We start from the raw sequence: 12887 nt of genomic DNA, 5'->3' as shown, positions 1-12887 counted from the left end.
TGTTTCCTCTGTATTGAATACTGTTACTTTTTTTTTTTTTCCCTGTTGTACTCCTATGCATCCTTCAAAGCCCAGCTCAAATGTTACCACTTTGGTAAAAACTACCGCACTACTCCTGTCCTGCCCTACAGAACTGGTCCCTCCCTTTGCTATGCTTCTTTAAAGCATTGAACATGTACCTCCATTACCACCCTTATCAATAATTATGAAGTGCAATCAATATAATTTCAACAGCTGCGGCAGCCTCCTGCTCTTTGTGCAAAAGAGTAGTATTAACAGTTAAGAGTGTGGACTTAAGGTCATAAAGACCCATGTTTAAGTACCAGTGGCTGGATATGTGGTTTTTAGATAAGGTTTTAACCTCTGAATTTTCATCTGCTGTTTGTTTACGTGGGGAAAATTGTAATGCCTCCTAAACCTGATGGGGGGTTATAATGACATGAGACAATGCCTGTAAGTGCCTTGCAAAGTATATGGCACATAGAAAGGCTCCCACAAAAATACCAGCTACTGTTATCTAACCCTAATCTTTTAACAAAAAGTAGGATCATATTGATTTATATATACTGATTTATAGACCTTTTTTTCATTGAAATACATCATTTTTTTCTGGGTCTTCAAATGTTTGCTTATATTTTTCCAGGTTTTTAGTTTGAAAAATTTTAAACAGAAACGTTGATAAACACCCCATCCATCCTTCACCCAGATTCGCCATTACTAACATTTGCTTTCTCTCATTCTCTGATATTTTATGTATATCAGAAATAACATATATATATATATATATATATATATATATATATGTTTTTTTCCCCGAACCACTTGAAAGTATGCTGCAGACATAACCCTTCAGTATTATCCTATATTCTCCTGCAAGGAAATATAAGATCATTATCACACCAAGAAACAGCATTGACATAATAGTATTATCTAATAATATATATTTCATATTCAAATTCTCCCCAAAATGCCTTTCATAGTGGTTTTGCTTACATCATCTGTAATGATATAGTCTACTGAATGGATGTTAAATAATTTGCTTACTGAATCTGTTATTATTGGGCATTTGTGTCCTTTCCAGTATTGCATAAATGTACACAGTTCTGAAAAGAAACCACTTCCAGCTGTTTCTTCATATGTTTGACTTCTTATTTTCTTGGGAAAGATTCTTGCAATGGAATTTGGTCCAGGGCAATGTAGCATTCTAAGAGTTTGATGCGTGATGCTAAATTGCCCTCCAAGAAGACTGGACCAATTTATATCCCTCTAGCAGCATGCAGCCTGTGTCTCTACTACATCAGCACCACTTGCCATGATCATTTTTTTCTATGTATCACTTTAAGAGAAATAATAACTAACACTTACATACCATTCCCAATGTGTCAGGTACTATTCCAAGTGCATGAAATGTATCAGCTTGCCTAACCCTTACAACAACCCTATAATGCTAATTTTACAGATGAGGAAACAGAGGTTCAGAGACTTAACAGCTTGCCCAAGACCATACAAGTAGGAAGCAGCACCCTGTTGGCCTGAGATGTCTTTTTCCTATTGGTTTATATGAACTACTTATAGAATTAAAATACTAAGTCTTTCTCTGTCATATATATTGCAGGTGATTCTCCATGGCTTGTCATCTTCCCCCTTAAATTTACTTATTTACTTTGCTTTCAGAAGATTTTAATTTTCTCATGGTTAAATTTGTCCGTTCTTCTCTTTAAGGTTCATAAGTTAAAAATGTCTGCCCTATTTTAAAGGGATAAAGCTTATCTTATCATTTATCTTATTTCGTATCTGTACATTTTACTTTTGAATTGTCAGTCCATCCTGTTTCTTCTTTACCAACACCAGCACTGCCTTATTTCTATAAATCCAGATGTCAAAATGCCTTCCACGGATAAAAATGGGATATCGTTAGCTGATAGGTTGATCCCAGCACATTTATACCTCATTAAATATGGGAATGTCACGTGAATTCCTCAGGAGCAGTGCACCAAAGACAAAATAAGACTGCCGTTTCAGTCTGTTTCATAAATGAGGTGTCCCTTTCTCCCTGCTTTCTACCCCAAATATGAAACACTGGATACACATTAGACATCAAGACAAAAGCCTGGCTTCCGCCTACTGCTTCTCTGATGCTGGCTATTGTGGGGAAGACTTTAGTCGTTGAGGGAAAAGCATGCCAAGAATTCATTTCAATTTGAAAGACCTTTTCAGGGCTTTATTTGTTCCAAGCGTTCTTTAAACATTTTAAATACAGTACAATAAAGTGTTTCAGGCACTATTTCAATACGGATTATGTCTTCTCTCCTTGAGGACAATTCTCTGCTTTAATACACATTACTGTTTTCAGTGAGGCTTTGATTTTAACATTAGCCAATTCCATTCTTTCTCTACTTTGCTCTTTGCCCAAATATTGTGACTGAAACCATTACTCCCAAAATGAAACAATTAGCTAATTTCCAAATAGACTTAGGGAGAAACACAGCAGCCCCATTGCCCAAGCAACAATCCAGTGCTTGCCGTGCTTGCAACATAGCAAATAATCAGTCAATGTTTGCTAAATAAATTAGTGCAAGTGTGCCTGTGGTCCAGGAAAAGAAGAATCACTATTAAGCTCATAATGAACAAAGGGGGGCATACTCTGAAATTTTTGCAGGGGAGTTTAAGCCTTTAAAATTACAAGTTTAATTCATTAACTCATTTAGCTAATAGAAAATTTTCTAATTTGTGTTCCATAAAACATTAGCCCTATAAAATGCCAAGCCAAAAAAAAAAAATATTTAAAGTTTGGGATCCACCAAACACTTTCTACCCCTTTTAGAGATTCATGATTAATATTTACATATTAAAGCCTCTATTTATTCCTGTAGGATAGAAACAGGTTTAAATTAATTAACTCCATAACGGCCAAACTCAGTTCTATTGTGATCACTAAAATGTCCCAAGAGTCTTGCATCACACGCTTTGGTATTTATCGAATGAATGAAAGAATATACTAGTTATGTATTGCTGTGTAAAGAATTATTCTGAAGCTTGGCACTTTAAAACAACATTTTAAAACATTATTTCATAGACTCCGTGGGTCAAGAATCCAAGCACAGCTTAACTGGGTTCTGTGCTTCGGAATCACACAGGCTGAGATTAAGGTGTCATCCTGGCTGCCATTATCTCAAGCCTCATTTGGGGAGGATCCACTTGCAAGATCACTCACATGACTGTTCATGGGCCTCTGGTCCTTCCTGGCTCTTGGTTGGAGGCTGCACTTCTTTGTCATATAGACAGCTCTCAGCAGGACAGCTGGCTTCCCCCAAAGCAAAAGAGCAAGAGAGAGAACCCAAGATGGAAGCCATACTCTTTTTATAATCTAATCTCAGAATTGACATCCCTTCCCTTCTATTGTAGTGTATTTGTTAGAAGTGAGTCAATAAACTCAGCCCACACTCAGGGAGAGAGTATGAGACAAGGGTATGAATAACAGGAGATGCGGATCATTGACCAGCTTAGAGGTTGCCTATCACAAAAAATGACTAAATGAATCCAGCATTTTCCACAATTATTTGACCCCCAACTTTTTTTCAATAGCTTTTGATCTAGAAAAATACTTCAGAAACATGTAGGACTAATACGTATTGAATGCTGAGTCCTAGGGCATAAGAATAAATAAAAGATTCCTTTATTAACTTATTCCTTTTCAGAAACCAAAAATGATTTGAATACCTAGCACTATCTCTTCAAAGAATGCAAAGGTTAGCCCACATCTAGAGATCCTTTTTAGAATGCATCACCCTGGTAGAAACAGGCTTAACTGACCAGCAGTGCAAATTCCAACTAACAAAGAAGAGGAAAAAATCAGTCATATTTGTGGTCTTAGTGCTGACCAGCATGTGGCTTCTCTCATGTGTCTTTTTGATGAGGCAATGTGCCAGTGAGATACTCTTGCCGGAATTTTACATTTTAAATGAGTAGCACAAATTGCAGAGCTAGTAAGCAAACATTCATGGTGGAGGTAGTATTGGAGTTTGCGAAGTCATCAAAGCTGATCACAAATATAAAAATTCTCCTTGGGGATATTTAATAGATTTGTACTTTCCCACCCCTTATGAAATTAGGCATGGCTATGTGCCTTGCCTTCATTAATGAAACGTGAGAGGGAGGTAGCGTGTGGTACATCAGAAAGAAGCTTCAAGAGCTGATGTACAAATGGCCTCATGCTCTTCATTTTTCCAGCCTCTGGGATCACAAACACCTGAGTTGAGCTGGAGTCTCTATCAGCCTGGGATCTTGAACAACTCTGATGATCAGAGTCATCCTTCCCACCGTGGGAGACAGATAATAGGAGTAAAAACTTAACTTTTGTCATTTAAGATATTAACATAGGGCTGTTTGTTACTGCAGCATAACCTAGCTGGTACAGTATTCCAGCAGTGAACATCAGCATTCAATATCCAGCAATGACAGACTGAGTGTCTAGTAGGGGTAGTGTCAGTGGTGGCAGCTTAGCCAGCCATGACTTTGGTTGTATTCTTGCCATGTAACCTCTTTTAGTTCCTGTCAACGTTATAAAACTGATTCTGCGGGCTGTGTCACTCTAATAAATCCCTTTCCTACTTAAATCACTCAGGACAGGTTTCTGTTGCTTACAGCCAAGAACCCAGTCTCATACCAATTCTGTTTCATCCAACAGGAATCTATTGAGCTCAGTGTGTCCATTACTGTCTTAACTGCAGGCAATGCAGGCAAGTTTAGGATTGGAACTCAACAATGGATAAGACATATTCTCTAATCTCAAGTAATTTACACTCTCATTAAACAAATTAAAATGCACGTAAATAATGCTAGTTGAGAAATTTAAAATAAGCATGTGACAATGAAAGTACATGGGTGTGTTCTTTACCTGGAAACTTTCAGAAGAAAACATACAGATAAAAACAGATTGGACATTTATATTTTAATTTCTTTGTCTTAAAATTTAAGTATTTTGATTTGAGAAATATTTTCTAAATGACAGTGCCTGGCACACAGTAAGCACCAAGTATACATTTGTTAAATGACTAAATGAATGATTGTGATCACGGGTACATAGGCTTTAGAGTCAGTGGCCTAGGGCTTTGAGTCTTATCTCTACCACTTATTAGTTCCTGCAAAGCTTCCTTAAGGTTACTGAGCCTTGAAACGGAGACTTTTATAATTCTCACCACAAAATGGGGTGCCACTCTTGGCTTCACAGGGTTATTGGCAGAATTGAATAGACGTTATACGACTAGCATAAAGGAAGCATGCAATAAATGGAACACAGGCATTTAGACACCCACATATAGGTACCTATGTGTGTATGTACACACTCCCCAGAATGAAATTTCACTTTGCTTATTTATTATAAGAATAGTTCTTGAGCATCTACCACAGGCTACCTGCACTGCTAAGGACTGAGAATCAATGGTAAGCCTGATGACAGAGGAAGGTCATGAGAAGTTATGAGACTACACTGCAGAGGAAGTTTGGGCTGACCTTGGAAAATTAGCATTTCTGCTTTTTGTGCTTTTCTGGAGTCCTAGGAGTTCTCCAAGTTCTACCCTCTAAATACTTGTCCCAGTTGAGAACAAAATCAAAGGCCAGATGTGGCTGATGATATAAGTCACCTATTGGATATCCATTTCCCCTTTCACGTTACTACCAGAATCTTGATTTCCTTGAGGGTGTTAATGCATCCTTCTAGGAGACTATAATTCCTATTCTCCCCCATAGCTTGGGGTGACTCATTTCTGGCTAAAGATACACAAGCAGAAATGTGCTAGGCATTTCTAGAAAGTTTTGCTTTCCTGATGTAGGTGGAACCTCTTCCTCCCAGTCACTTCCTTCTTTATAACCTGGAGCATGAAGGGGAGCCCAGAGGTGAGGCGAACGTTCCCATGCTCATGAGAACACCATGGGGAGAAAGAAAGCCACCTACCAAAGATGGCAGAGAGGAAAGCTGGATGGCCAGGCCCCCGGTGGCCTCATGCAGCCACCCTACTGGCCTGAACAGGCCCCTGTTGTTTGAGTTCTCTGTTGTGCAGCAAAATTCTAAACCTATAATGTTATATTCATTCATTGGACATACATTTATTGAGCACCTACTATAGGCAAGGCACTAATTGAGACCTTGGGGATATAGCAAAGAGCAAAACAGACAAAGATATCTGTATTCAAGATGCTTACTTTGGGGTGGAGGAGTAGAGACAAGATAAGTAACTAAAACATTATGTTAGTGAAAAATCCCTCAGCAAAACACAAATCATGGAAGCAGGATAAAGGCTGTCAAGGATGGGTTATAATTTAAATAGAGTGACCAGGGAAGTCCCTGGGGAGAAGGCAAGTATCAAACGAAGCCCCAAGGGAAGGAAAGGAGCAAGTCATGAGGATACCTGGGGAAAAACAATCCCAGCAGAAGGACCAGCCAAGCCCAAGGCCAAGATGGAAGGATGTATGATGCTTTAAGGAAGGGGGGTCCAATTTTTGGCTTCCTTAGGCCACGTTGGAAAAAGAAGACTTGTTTTGGGTCATACATAAAATACACTAACACTAATGATAGCTGATGAGCAAAAAAAGAAAAGAAAAATCTCATAATGTTTTAAGAAAGTTTACGTTTACATATTTGTGTTGGGCCACATTTGAAGCTATCCAGGACCACATGTGGCCTGTGCATCATGGGTTGGACAAGTTGCTTTTAGGAGAATAGCAGAGAGCCTAGTGTGGATGCAGCAAAGTAAGCAAGGACGAGGTAGGGTCTGAAAGGCGACAGTAGGGAGTGGAGATGGGGCACGATGTAAAGGGCTGATAGCAAATACTTTAGGCTTTGCAGGATGCAATGGTCTCTGCTGTAATGGCTCAACTCTGCAGCTGTGGCAAGAAAGCAGCCCTAGACAGTAAATAAACAAATGGGCATGGCTGTGTTCCATTTAAAAAGACTTTATTTTTTAAGTGGACAGCAGGCAGCCAGATTTGGAGCATGGTTGGGAGACCCCTCATGCAGGGCCTTGTAGATAAGTGTAAGGACTTTGGGTTTTACTGGGAGTAATTGGTTAGGTGTTGGAAGGATTTGAGCGTACTGACATGATCTGAATTGCATCTTAACAGAATCACTCTGGATGTTGGGTAGAGAATAGAAAACAGGAGGAGACAAAGGTGAAAGTAGGGAGGCCAGTTAGGAGGCTACTGTAACAATCCAGGCTTATGTCACATAAAATATTTCCTTGGTTTCCAAATCCTGGGAAAGAGTGCGACGGTGTTACCGGAGTGATTAATTCAGCCCCACACAGCTCTTGTATAATTAACAATACCTGCCTCCCCTCCAAATCAGGAGAACCCCAAGTGCTTTGCAACCTGATTTGCCAAGCAGAACATGAAGAACACTTCATCTAATTGAAACAGTGGGGGTAGATTTTAAATAGGCAACATGCAATTAACCAAATGAGGACAGACACAGGACACCAAGACTCACACCCCAACAGAAATAAAAAACAAAAGCAGTCTAGCCCCAAGCTCAGGAGATTGGCGGAGAATGAGACCTGGAACCAAGCAATTACTGGTATCATGGCAGAACAGGTTCATCAAGAATATTGAGACTGGGACAGCAATAATGGAGCTATTTTCTTCTTTTCTACCGCAGACGTGGTGCTGGCCCTGGTATCAGGGAAGGCTCCTATTTAGAGAGCAGCCATGTCTGCGTGAATTCGGGCTGAGATGGACTTGCTCCAGGGCCACCTGTTGGGGCAAGAGCTTTCTTGAGGGGTGAGCTTTCTTGAGGCAGTGGGACTGACTTGGCCTATGGGCCACTGTTTGATGACCCCTGTGCTATGTCACCACACACTTGCTTCTCCTATTAGTACTCCATGGATTCTACCACATCTACTACTGCTGTGCCCATTCCCAGTGAAACAGAGTCCAGACGACTCTAGTTCAGTGTGACGGCAGAGGCTGATTACCTACCATGAAGCTACTAAAGCTTTAGCTCCGCAGGCTCACTTGAACAAGCTCCTGCTAAGGCCCTGGGTGGGTCCCCAACAATGGGATTGCATGGTTTTATTTTATATATTATATATTATATATATATATATATAATATATATATATAATTTTTAAAATTTGCATAGGGAAGGTATTTTAATAATATCTTCTCTCCTCCTTCTTGTTCTCATGTTGGTGGCACTGAAATGGTCCAAGGGTATTTTGGGGGATGTGGTGGAAGAGAAACTTGAGTCTAGAGAAGCATCCAGTTGAGGTCTAGCGAGATATTTGTGGGATCACAGTCAGTTGTGTGTATCGTTAGGCTACTGCTTGCTGCCCTAGTGTGGGAATAGCTTCCAGGATGTTCTTACCACCCGCTGTGACACCCACACACTCTCTCTAACCATGAAGGTGCAGGGTAGAGATCCCAAGGTGCTATGACAGTGTCCTACAATGGCTGGCACTGGGAGGAGGGAGGAATAGGAGAAAGAAGGCTTGAAATATGGGAAGGCAGAACTGCAACTGTGAAAAATTCCTTTAATCATCAGACATGTAAAACTCTAAAGGGAGGATTGGGTTCTCATCCATGCCCAATCAAAATAGTTTCTCTCTTTTCAGGCCCATACTTAATAATGCAGCATCTGCTATTGTGAACACACTACAGATTTTTTACGGGTATTGCACAAGGCAGTAAGGTGCTTAATGACTATTAGCTATTTTATTCCATTTTGCTCTCACTGTTCTATAAAAATGAATGGAAAATAGAAAACTGACAATGTTGATATGAGCACTAAGAAATGCAGGTCTCAGAAATGTAACACTATTAAGAAACAAGAGAAAATACATTGAGCAGATGAAATCGGTGAATTGTTAGTTTCAGTTTGATCCTTACTGATGTAAGCTGAACAACCCATAGTCATTCAAGAAGGAAAAGAACAAAATGAAAGACCATGTACAAAACATACGAGGCATATCATTGAAGATGATACATAAATAGGAATTCCACAGTGTTTTTATAACTGGGAAGCAGTCTCCCTTCCTTAGTCTCTTATGACATTTGACACACATACACTTTGAGTAGCTCATTTATATAAAAATCAGGCACTGACTAAAGACCCTTCATCTCCCTGAGCCTCAGTTTCTTGATCTGTAACATGGGGTTTGATAACATGACTATTGCGAGACTTCCACTAGGAAATGTTCATGGAACTGCCGAGCAGAGAGTGGGGCCCCCTGTGGGTGCTCAATACATTTAATTCTCTTCCCCATACCAGGTTGTTGAACGTGGAATGAAGAGTTGGGAAGCTTTGAAGGCCTTGTTTGCCAGTGTCCACATCATTTCTTAGTCCAACATTTGGCTTAGGCATGATGCTGAGTAACATCCTGCATTTGTTCAGAAATGATTTAAATCCTCTGCAGCCGATGCAGACCCCGGTCTGAAACAAGAATGTCTGGCAGTTAACCCTGTGCTGCTAGGAGTAGCCCCAGGGCAATGAACACTTCAGAGGAGGTGTGAGAAGGAAGAGAAACACCTAGAAACTGGGAAAGAGGAGAGAATGGAATTCCCGCCTTTATAAAACTGCCCCTGCACTCGATCCTATGAGAGACACACTCAGTCGTGTGCATTTCACCCTCACGTCTATCCTAAGCTGGGGATTATGACCTTCATTTTACAGATGAGGAAACTGAGGCACAGAAATTCCAAGGGGCTTGCCCAAGGACACATGGCAGGACAGGGTTGGGGCTCCAATTTCCTGAACCCATCTCTAGCACTCTGTGGCACTTGCCTCTCCCCCCATCACAGATGTCGTGGCTCTTCCACCTGCTCATGGTGAAGGCTTTGGGATGGCTTCTCTGGTCCTGCTCCTCACCTTCCCACCAAACAAGAAGAAAGACACCATGTAATTTTGCTTTGGTGAAATTGCTCTCACTGATAAGCCAAATTTTGTCTACAAATTCTGTCTAAGGTCATAGGAGTTTCTCCGAGGATGCAGGACATTGAATCTCAAGTCCAGAGAGGTTGATCTCTATCTTTAAGAGTTTATCTGAGGCTGGGTGTGGTGGCTCACGCCTGTAATCCCAACACTTTGGGAGGCTGATGTGTGCGGATCACGAGGTCAGGAGTTCAAGACCAGTCTGGCCAACGTAGTGAAACCCCATCTTTACTAAAAATACAAAAAATTAGCCTGGTGTGGTGGTGTGTGCCCGTAATCCCAGCTACATGGGAGGCTGAGGCAGGAGAGTAGCGTGAACCCAGGAGGCAGAGGTTGCAGTGAGGTGAGATCGTGCCATCGCGCTCCAGTGTGAGACTGTGTCTCAAAAAAGAAAAAGAGTTTATCTGGAAGAAAACACTCTATCCCAGATCTTCACTCACTCACTCGCTCATTCATTGACTCATATGTGTATTGAGTGCCTACTCTCCCGTTAAGTGCTATGCTGGGCATAGGCACACAATGATGGACATGACCGATGATGTTCCTGTCCTACTGGACCTGCACCCCAGCAGGGAAGACAGACCAAAAGATGGAAAAACAAGTAAAAAGTACTATTGCAAATGGTGATGAGAGTTAAATAAGAATGCAAACAGGCTGGGCGCAGTGGCTCAAGCCTGTAATCCCAGCACTTTGGGAGGCTGAGACGGGCGAATCACGAGGTCAGGAGATCGAGACCATCCTGGCTAACACAGTGAAACCCCGTCTCTACTAAAAAATACAAAAAATTAGCCAGGCATGGTGGTGGGCACCTGTAGTCCCAGCTACTCGGGAGGCTGAGGCAGGAGAATGGCGTAAACCTGGGAGGCGGAGCTTGCAGTGAGCTGAGATCTGGCCACTGCACTCCAGCCTGGGTGACAGAGCAAGACTCCACCTCAAAAAAAAAAAAAAAAAAAAGAATGCAAACAGGAAGCTGAGTTAGAGGCTGCCACTTTGGATCAGGTGGTACAAGAAGGTGACATTTAAGCCTCACCCAAAGGGATAAGAGGAAGGCAGCCAGATGAAGGGTGAGGGTGGGGTTGGGATGCTTTGCAGGTAAAGGAAACATGTGCCAAGCCCTGACCTGGGAAAGTGTAGCCAGTGTGGCTGGAGCACAGGGAGAAATGGGAGAATGGCCAGAATTGAGTTTGGAGAAGTCATCAGGGACCCACTAATGGCAAGCTTTGTAGTGACAGTAAGGAACCAGTGTTTTACTCTGGTTGCCATAGGAAGCCACTGAACTTCAAAAGCCTTGCTGTCTAACTGTACTTTAGTGGAGTAGCAAATGGATAGAAATAAGGTTTTGATTTGGACATTCACCTTGAGGTAGGCTGATTGCATTAATAGCTCCCAGTCTTCACCCTGTCTATATCCATTTGCCATGTGACTTTCCAATTCCTGCCAGTAAAGATTCACCTAGAATCTAGGCGTGACGTGTGACTCATTTTGGCCAAAGGACTGTAGGCAAATGTGATGCAAGCAAAGATTGAACAAGCACTTGCATGTTTCTGTTTGTTCTGCCATCACCATCAAACATCCAGCCTAGATGGAAGAAGAAAGACATGGACCAGAGCTGGGACCTAATCATCTCATTCGATGAATAGGTGACCAGCCAGCTCTCACACCAGTGAGTGAGCCTGGCCAGGTCAGCAGAGCTGACTAGCCGAAATGCAACTGACTGCAGGCACATGAGTGAGCCCAGCCACGCCCAGAACAGCTGAACCATGCAGACTTATGAGCTAGTTAAATGTTTATTGTTATATGCCATTGAAGTTTTGTGGTTGGTTATTACATAGCACTGTAGTGGCGATGGGTAACCAATTCATGCCTCAACCTCAAACTGCTTATATCTAAACTTAAAAATCAAAGAGTTCAGGTGGACTGTTTGGATGCTTTAGCTCCTTCTAGCATGAGCTCTGGAGTCATGGGGACTGCTCTGCTGTTTATATTCCTGGTCAACACTTGAGCAAGGTATTTTACTTCTCTGTATCTTAACTTCTTTATCCATAAGATGCATTTAATAACCATACCCACCCAGTGAGGTTATTAGAGGAGTCAAAGGAGAAAACACTTTGTAAATGTTAAATTCTGTCTTTGCATCTTCAAGTTACGATCATCGACATCTTCATGTACAGAGAACAGGGAATCAAAGTGAAAAGGAAATAAAAGCAGCTATGGAAAGTGTGGCACAGAGAAGAGATATAAGAACTTGTGCAGAGTTGTGTGTTGAGTATGCACCCTGGTTAGTAAGAGGACTTCTTAGAGCAGGATTCATCTTTTTTTCGGGGTTTTTTTTTTTTTTTTTTTTTTTTCGTTGGTGTTTAGTTGGCTGGTTCCTTGGTCGGTTGGTTGGTTTTCTTGAGACAGGGTCTTGCTCTGTCACCCAGGCTGGAGTACAATGGCACAATCTTGGTTTACTGCAACCCCTGCCTCCTGGGTTCAAGTGATTCTCCTGCCTCAGTGTCCTGAGTAGCTGGGACTACAGGTACATGCCACCATGCCCAGCTAATTCTTATATTTTTTGTAGAGACGGTGTTTCGTCATGTTGCCCAGGCTGGTCTCAAACTCCTGAACTCAGGTGATCCACCCACCTCGGCCTCCCAAAGTGCTGGGATTAAAGGTGTGAGTCACAGCACCTGGCCAGGATTCATCTTTGTATCGCCACAATACTTAGCACAGTACAATGCACACAGCAGCTATCCAATTACCATTTCCTGAACAATAAACAAATATACTTCAAATTATTGGCATAAAGATGGTTGCCATAAGTCATAATCCTAAACTATTTTATCATATGGTAAAGTCATGTTTATCATACCAGTTAATCTAAGGGTTGTCAACCCAGATGATGACAGGGGACAGGCAAGTAAAATAAATGGTAAAATAGCTGAGTAGGTCCTGTGGCTAATATTATAGTCCCTGCCACATA

This window comes from Piliocolobus tephrosceles, chromosome 10 (genome assembly GCF_002776525.5).
Source record: "Piliocolobus tephrosceles isolate RC106 chromosome 10, ASM277652v3, whole genome shotgun sequence".
Taxonomy (NCBI): domain Eukaryota; kingdom Metazoa; phylum Chordata; class Mammalia; order Primates; family Cercopithecidae; genus Piliocolobus; species Piliocolobus tephrosceles.
Note: the sequence above shows the minus strand (reverse complement) of the source record.